The sequence below is a fragment of the Panthera pardus genome, unplaced genomic scaffold (genome assembly GCF_024362965.1).
Source record: "Panthera pardus isolate Hobbes unplaced genomic scaffold, ASM2436296v1 HiC_scaffold_7, whole genome shotgun sequence".
NCBI classification, from domain to species: Eukaryota; Metazoa; Chordata; class Mammalia; order Carnivora; family Felidae; genus Panthera; species Panthera pardus.
In genome coordinates this window covers 38,259,412-38,268,311 of record NW_026527002.1, presented here as the reverse complement: position 1 = coordinate 38,268,311, position 8,900 = coordinate 38,259,412, and the positions used below count along the sequence as shown (strand labels likewise).

The 8,900-nt window shown below is 41.1% G+C and overlaps 1 long non-coding RNA gene across 1 annotated transcript in view; it reads right to left on the bottom strand.

Annotated features, from left to right (window-relative positions):
• Positions 1-1,589: 1,589 nt before the first annotated feature.
• Positions 1,590-8,900, bottom strand: part of LOC109269540 (uncharacterized) — a 44,500-nt gene continuing 37,189 nt past the window's right edge. The window contains exons 3-4 of the long non-coding RNA XR_008419915.1: positions 5,226-5,388; positions 1,590-3,682 (exon numbers count right to left, since the gene is read on the bottom strand). This is a non-coding gene — a long non-coding RNA (uncharacterized LOC109269540). The remainder of the gene's footprint in view (positions 3,683-5,225; positions 5,389-8,900) is intronic.

Here is an 8,900-nt window from a genome sequence, read left to right as displayed (position 1 = left end):
TCTGCTTTTTTTTCCGTAGCACCATCTGATGCAATTTTATACTTTACTTATTCGTTTTGTTTGTTTTTATTCACTAGATATGAATTCTGCTTATTTACTAGAAGGTAAACATGACGGCAGGGGCCTTTGTCTCCTTTATTCATAGCTGTATCCCCAGAATCTAGAACACTGCCTGGAACATAATAGCTATTCTATTAAAAGTACATTTAATAAACCTAAAATGGGGACCCTCCCCAAACAAAACTCCCCAAAAGCAGTTCCCCTCCTCGATCTTACCGTAAGGATGGGGGGGGGCAGGGAGGTATTGGTAAATTTCAAAGTACTCCTGGTACTCCTATGATAGGACAGGGTTTAGAGCTTTAGTTTTAAAAACAGCTTGGCGAGTGAATATGTTTGTGTGTAAATAAAAGCAAAAAAGGAAAAAATGCATTTAATTATTTAACTGACTTACAGAGAAATATATAACTAAAACTATGTTTATCAGGGTCCTCCAGAGAAACAGAACCAAATGGTAATTTATGTGTGTATGTATATGTATATAGGGAGAGAGACAGAGAGACAGAGAGATTTATTATAATTGGCTCATACAGTTATGGAAGCAGAGGCGTCCCTTGATCTGCCATATGCAAACTGGACAGCAAGAAAAGCTAGTGGTGTTATTGAGTCTAAGTCCAAAAGCCTGAGACTGGGGGATCGGGTAATGGTATGGGTCCAGGTCTGAGTTCGAAGCCTGAGAACCAGAAGCACTGATGTCCAAGGCAGAAGAAGATGAGTGTCCCAGCTAAAGCAGAAAGAGTGAGCTTGCCCTTCCCCTACCTTTTTGTTCTATTCAGACCCTCAAGGATTAATGGATGCACACATGCGTGAGGGTGATCTGTCTACAGATTCAAATGTTAATCTGTTCCAGAGACATCGTCACAGACACAGCCAGAAATAACGTCTTACCAGCTAACTGTGCATCCCTTAGTTATTATCCCTTAAAATTACACTGATAATTTTATCAGTCAGGTTGACACGTAGAACTAACCATCACACTATGTAAAAATATAAATATGACAACTTATGTTACGTGATATATGGCATGATAAATATGGTGCTTTGTTACATACAAAATATAAATAGGATACTCATGTACAGTTTGACTCCCGTGTTTACTCAGTAGACAGTGGAACGTGGTAAGAAAATTAAAAATTTGGAATTGTTTGGGGAGTATGCAACCAGGCTAAGACAATTGATTACACACGTAGTAGCAACTAACTCTCAAATCATAATCTTGGGTATGCTCCTCAAAATAAGTAATGTCATTTAATTGCATTTAATTTTTAGCTTGAGTCCCATTCTGTCTGGTAGCAGAATCACTTAATTTCTAACAGTTAAACATACTCGATTCAAGGTAGACTCAGTCAATCCAGAATTGTTCTTCCTCTTTTGTGGATTTCTAAGTCTTGGGAAGTTTACTTAGTGTCAGGGCACTGAGGGCAAGGGCCACCTCGTCTTGGCTCACCGTTTCCTACTTGGCTGGCATCGGCTCAGCCTGCCACATTCCCACGCCCCACCCCCACCTCCACCCCATGTATGCCTCACGGTAGCACTCCATGGCTTCCCTTCATCCTACTCTGGGGGCCTCTTCACATCTCCCAGCTTTCTTTCTAATACCATCGTGCTCTTCTGGAAGAGGCTCTGCAGGTACACAAGAAAAGTTCCTGTGCTCTCCCATACCGCTCTGGAGGCACAGCAGACTTCCAAGGAGGGTACCAATGAGGGAGTGCTGGGTAGGGGATGTCTTTGAACTTCTGTGACTACTCAAGCTACATTTCTTCTTGACTGCTCCTTCATCATTTTAGCGTGCAGAATCCCCTCAAATCTTGCCACTTTTCAGAGCCACAGATGGGAAATGGGGTACATGTTGATTTTGTCCTATAACCCGAACCTACATGGTAATTAGTGGCGGAAATGGCCAGCTTTCCACCAAAATGGCATGCTTCTCCTTCCATAGTATGGAATAATTGCCGCGTCTAGACTGTGTAGCCAGGGGCTGTATTCCCAAGTTTTTGCATCAAGTTGCGGGTATGTAATTCAAATAGTTCTTGCCAACTGAATGAGAGTAGGGGTGACGTATGCCATTTCTACAGCAGGGTTTATAAAAAGTGGGGGTGGCTTTCTCACCTTCTCTTTTTTTCTTCTGCCTGTTGGATGCTAAGTTTCCAAGGAATTGAGGAAGTCCAAGATGGGAGGAGCTGGAGTACATGAGTCATCAGATGGACAACAGCTGCCTACCGATCAGACCAACCTGCTTGGACACTTGCATTAAAAAAATAAAAAATAAAATACTACTGAGGTAAGCCTTCAAAATTTGGTGATAGCAGCAAATATTACCTTAACAAATAGAGAGTTCTGTGGTCCTCCAGAACTAGGTCTGGGGATAGAGGGTAGATCCTTTCATAGCACACTCAGGGGTATCTGCCCTGTTTCCTTTCACATATATGCTGATCCTGGCCCATGGGATCTTCATCTCATCTGAATTCACAGGAAGAACTGTTTCTGGGTGATATTTATTCTTCCATGAATATTATTTAGCACAGGGCCAGGCCTGTCTGATGAAACCAAAGTCTCGTCCTTGGGTTTCAAATGTATGCTTAGCAATTTAAAGTTGAGTTTGCTTGAAGCTTAGTCTTTGCATTCTGACTGTTATAATTCTTCTGAGGCCCCGAATGCTTCTGGCTGAATGAAAGTTAGTGAGGTTAGCCTCTAGTTTGGGTAGTCTGAGTAGAGAAGGCGAACTTCAATTAAGATAATGTCTTCTTATCTCCTGTATTTATACAACATGACATCAAGATGGACTTTCCATAAGATTGTATAGGAAGTACGTAAAGTCTAAGAATTGAGATTTACTTTTCTCTAGAGAGCACCTTAGATGAGCTCTGCCAACATTTTCCTTGGTGGCCTTCCTTCATCTACACTTACTTGGCCAATCCTCACTTCTGACCAACGCATGATTTCTTTGGATGGCTCATGCTCGCAGACTGTCTTCACGGCTGATGGTTGGAGTCATTTGAACCTTTCAGGTGACCGCAATTATCCATGTTCTTGCCATTGCGTATTTCTTTTAAGAAGCGTATGTTGGAGAATGACCAGCTATTCCTTAATTCTAAGATTTGGGGAATGGCATCTGTCTGCCCACTCTCCACATTCTCAAACACCGGGTTTTGGGGGAGGCCTTTCTCCTCTTGCTGTTTGGCAACCAAGTTACACTTTCTGGGAGGCCAACCGAATCCTGTCCCCCTAACCTGATTACCAGGCAAAATCTCTGCAGTTACAGAAGAAGGTCTTCCAAATGTGAATGGGTTGAAGAGTTGTGGATATATAGAATGCATTTTTGGAAAGAAAAGAAGTCGTGGCAGTAGATCCAGGCGGCTGAGATCCCATGCTGAGACCCTTGGCTGTTTCAAAACTACGCTTGCTATCACTCGGCACAAGGGTTCTGTTAGGACAGTGCGAGTTCGACATTCACAGAATGAAAGATATTTGTAGTTGATTTTTGAGTGCAGATGGTGAAATTTTGGGTAATAAGGATGATCTTTATTTCCATGTTCTTCTTTATAAGGAAAAGGTTCTACTAGATTCTCTCAGTGGGCATTCTACTAGATTCTTCTTGTTATGTCGACCAATGTCTTCCTATTCACTGTGGAGATAAGGCAATAAACTTAGTAGCATATTAGGAATTGTTCAAATGTCTGCATGATTAACAGGAACTTGAACATCATGGACCTTATGGAAATGGATGTATCTTTTCTAGAACTGGGAGGCATCACCTCATGCTTTCCCTGTACTTCTCAGATAATAAACTGAGATTCGGAAAGGTAACACACTTGCCTCAAGTTATCCTTCTTTGTACAGAATGAGATAGAACCGTAAAGAAATGCATGCTAGCCAGGAAAGGATAGGAAACATGGAAACACTGTCGATGACAGGGGACGTGTTTTTAACATAGCAAATAAGACACACACACACACACACACACACACACACACACACACACACACATATATTTGCTTCATTAGGCAAGAAGCATGGAATACCAGCATATTAAAATGCAAGAAACAGCATACAAATTTTCTCTATTTTTAGAATGCTGTTATTTGTTAGGGATACATGTTCAGAGGCCTTGGCAGCTAAACCACCTTCTAAATTGAAAACAAGTAAATAAATGAGGTGCTCAAATAGGCACACCAAAGCAGTTTGAATATTCGAGGGAAAAGTTGTAGAGATGAACCAGATTATAAGAGCTGCTAATATGCTAAACTTGATGTTCACTGAATTATTGCAACAACCTGATGACTAGTATACATTTTTGCCATTGTAAAGATGCAGAAACTGAGAGGCTCAGTGGGATTAATGGAACTTTCTACACAACAACTAAGCAGCAGGGCAAAATTTGAACACAATTTTGTCTCGCTCCAGACTCTTTCCTCCCACTATAACTCATGCCTTCTTAGCCATCCAAAGAAAAGCAAGTTTAGCTATTTTCTAACTTGCTTTGCCCCTTTCTGTCTGAATCTAACTCTTGCTCCAATGGCAGCTTTACTGCTGCACTTGTCCCAATGTTTGTTAGGACCCGTGTACACATCCAAGGACTCACTGCCCTCTAGTGCACATCAAAGGCGCTCAAATAAATAGGAAATCATTTCCTCTTGTAAATCTTGTAGACTAGAAGTTCAACACACAGACTAAGGGAATTTTCCATTGGAAAAAAAAAAACCTTTCAAAATCCAGTGGTTCATAAAAATTAAAAAATTCTGCCTCAACCATCTCTTTACTGGTCCCCAAAGAGCCATAGAGTGAAAAGGTGTGGCCGGCAGTAACATACAGTAACTTGAAAATTATCTTTTGAAATACCCATCGCTGGTGATGCCCTTGCTGCTGCTGCCCCTTCTTTGGTTTCTTAGTGTGATATGCACAGCTTTGTGAGTGGTGCTAAAACTTGAGGTCGGGCTCACAAGTGAAACTCCTGTCTGGGCAGAATGAAGGCTTCCCAACCTTGCTTCCACACGCCCCTCACCCATTTCGAAATCTTCTCAGACAACGCCCCTCGGTCTCAATCAGCATCTTGATTTTTTTTTTTTTTTTGCTAGAAGGTAAGCGGAGGTGGAAAAAAGACTGGGACCCACACCCTTTTCGTTCAGACAGGCAGCACGTAGTCACAGCGTGCTGGTGAGGTGTCGTACCTCTTGCCCAGTCAAGGAGCACAAGGAAGGATCATGCAAGGCCGTGGACCTCAAGTTGCTTACAGTCCAGTGGTCTTTTATGCTCTTTTTTCGGACTCACATTCCAGTGGTTGAACCGGCATCTCCAAGGTGGGATCAGCATTATGGGCTCGGGTAGATAATTCTGTGAAAGAAATGGCAGCGTGGAAATTCAAAGGCAGACACAGAAGACCGTGAACTCATGCAGATTAAACTTCCTAACTCCAGTGCTTTGGCATCTCAAGAATCACACACTAATAGCCAATAGCACGTTTCACATTCAACTGCTTTCTAGACGCTGGTGTCTGCTGGAAGATGGAGTTCAGAGGACAGACTTTTATCGTTATGACACATTTGTACAGAGACTCTTCCAGACGAGTAAACATTCCCAGGTTTAATTTGGTCCCTTCACTGACCATCAGCTTTAATTATGTCTCTGGACCATTTGCGTGGTGTGTTTCATGCAAATGCCCTTATTAGAAAACGAGGTATCGCTTCAAGAATCGATCCGATTTCCTTCTCTGTCTGTAGCCTATAGCTTTTGACTTCAGCCCACAAACTCTGTTCTCCACCCACATGTCACCCCCCGCCCCCCCATCACAGGGAAATAGAAGCTCTGAGTGCATGAATGTCAAAACAATGTGCTAATGTGGAATCCGGCCACCAAGTTCGCTCCGAGCACAGCTATTGCGAAATCCAATCTATTTTATCACTCTGTCTTCGTGCTGGATTTAGCAGCTTCATAATTCCACACCTCTGTCAACGAGACCCTCATTATGCAGGCTTCTAAACATTTTACTTGGGGAAAGAATAAACAACATATTTAGTACTAATGAGGTGAGATATTGCTTTTTTATTTGCATTACTGTTTAATGATTGTGATATCTCCAGCACTTTGAGCTCTGGAAGCTTGTTTTGATTGATGCGATTTTTCAGCGAGCATCTCTTGAAGACAACTAGTTACTTGCACAGCACAGTTTGTCACATGTTCTGGATGTGTGGCCTCAGGATTACAGCAAAATGGAGTGCCGTCTTCCACTCACTGTGGTTGCTATACAGGTAATAATGCTACTCATTTTGTTTATGTTTCAGCATAAACATTTAAAATGGAATGTTCACCAACCAGAGAAATTTAATCATAACATTTTTTCCGGTATTTTTCTCCTTCTCCTCTCTGCTGTGCAATGGCTGTGAAATGCCAACAATTTTAAATGTTTTCTCTGATCCTAATTCATCTTGATTCTTCTTATTTTAATGTGTCTTTCAAAGATCATTTACTACAACGAAACGTTCTTTGGTCTATCTTGTAAAATAAAGTTAAATACTCCATACCCACTCTAAACAAAGCATGACCGATAGCAGCGACTGTTGGTGTCTAAATGGGGAGAGTTTGGGAGCAATTAGAATAATGGCAGAATTAACTTCAGGACAGGCCAAATGCAAAGGCCAGAGGAAAAGAATAGAAGCTTTGTGACCAGGCAGTGCCGGGTTTGAATCCCATCTGGGCTACTTAGCAGCCTGTCCCAGTTACTTAATAGGATACTCAGGTTCTTTATCAATAATGGGGATTTTTAAAAGACCAAGGAAGAGCATCTTTTCTTTCTCTCAGTGTTTAATCCTTGAACTTTGAAAACATAGGCTACTCTCCATTTATACCCAAACTTTAGTATGCCTAGGGGACATTCAAGAATTTCCAAACTATTCCTTTACCAGGAGGGAAAGAATCTATTCTATTATGAGAGGCAGTCCTCAAAAAAAGCAAGAGAGTCGATGCCTTGCAACATGTTCCTAAACCCCAGTGGAAGCCACGTGAGCCTACTAGAGATCTTTATCCAAAGGAAGAAGTAAGAAAGGCCTAGAATTAAGCTGGGAAACTCGTAGCTGGGAACCTCTTCCTTCAACAGATACTTTTTCTGCCTCTCCACGTGGAGTCTGAAGACCCGGATCAAATTCTGATTCTATCACTCGCCAGTCTATAAAAGAAAACTCTATCCTATTGACATCAAGTAAAGTGAGGTAACGTAATGGAGACTGCTTCGCAAATTCTAAGACACTTTTTTTGTATGCTGGGTACTGTGTTCACTAGCTGAGATGGAGAAAACAAGACACTAATTAGAAATACAATTTAAAGTTATTTGTGGTTTTCCTTAATCAGTAAATGTAAGGCTGAGGAGTACTAAATTTGTTTTTTTTTTCCTAAATGCCTGCGGTGAGATGTCAATGTTGACATCATTAGACCAAGAGCCTGGAGAGCAGACCACACTCAAATATCTGTGGATCTCTTTAGTTACAACATTTATCCAGAACACCTCTGTGGCCCATCGGGTGTCACAATAGAGAAAAGAGGATGCTAGGAATTGAGTTAAAGGAAGGTTTCACAATGGATGAGCAGAGTTTCAGAAATGTTTTAAATCCTACGTGGATAAGACTTGGTGAGTCCTCAATGGGACATCAGAATTCTTCCCTCAGGAAAAAAAAAATTGATGGTATGAGTGCCTAAAGGAAATGATGCACATTTTTATTTACTGCCCAGAATCATTCTATTCCTCTTTATTTCTGCCATGTAATGTCACGAGACAAAATATACTCATCGATATAGTTAGCATAGAGCTAAAACATGATCATCAATTTTTTTTTACTTGCTCGACCATTCTACATCACATCTTCTCCTCAAATTTGCCTATAAACACGTGAATCACAGAAATGTCTCAAGAAGCACAGTCTAATTTCATTTTAAAATTAGCAATAGAAACCATTATCTGGAGTGCAACAAAAAGTTCTTACCAAAAAAAAAAAAACAAAAAACAAAAAAAAAACCAAAAAAAAGCTTCTTGATTTAGGCCCGGTTTTGAGAAATCCCCAAATATAATTTAGACTCTTTCTCTGATTCGAATGGTATATTTATTTATTCCCACGTGTTCAGTGAATCCCTTCTGTGTTCCAGGCACGTGCTAGGGCCTGGGGTAATGACATGATGTGAGTCAGACATGATGCCTGCTTCTGCACACAGGCTGGGCTGCTGGACCCAGGGCATGGGGAGCCTTGTCAGAACCCCCACACATGGCGCGGAGGGGAAGCAGAAGCATGGAGATTTGAGAAAAGAGTGGGGAGGGCATGTATTAGGAAGACTGACTTAGAGAAGAAATGGCAGAGGTTTGAGGCCTCCCCAAACTCTCGCTGAAAAAGAATTTCAGATGTCATTGACTTTCCATAAATAACTGTTTATAGGTGAGTTTTAAGTTTTTATAGCTCCAAGGAGATGCCAAGTTTAATGTTTCATATTATAGAATACACAGTGAATTGCTGCATTAAAATAAGGATTGGCTAGAGATTCGAAGTTGTGAGGGCGCGTTTTTATGTCTTTATAATGTTTTGGTACACAGCAATCAAGCTCTGCAGTGAAAACAGGCTAAAGCACACCTTTTATAAAGGGAGAATTAAATAAAAATTTTGGTACTCAGAACTATAATTACAAAGGATTAGGTAGGTGTTTGAACTTGGACACTATGGAGAATTATTTTCACATATGCTTGGTTAAATACACGCAACGCTGCCGTAATTTATTGTGATTACAACCAACCTGGTGGGCATTCCATAAGCTAGAAATATGGGTTGAGGCACGACTTGACTTAAATCTTTTCCAAGTCAGTGGCAATG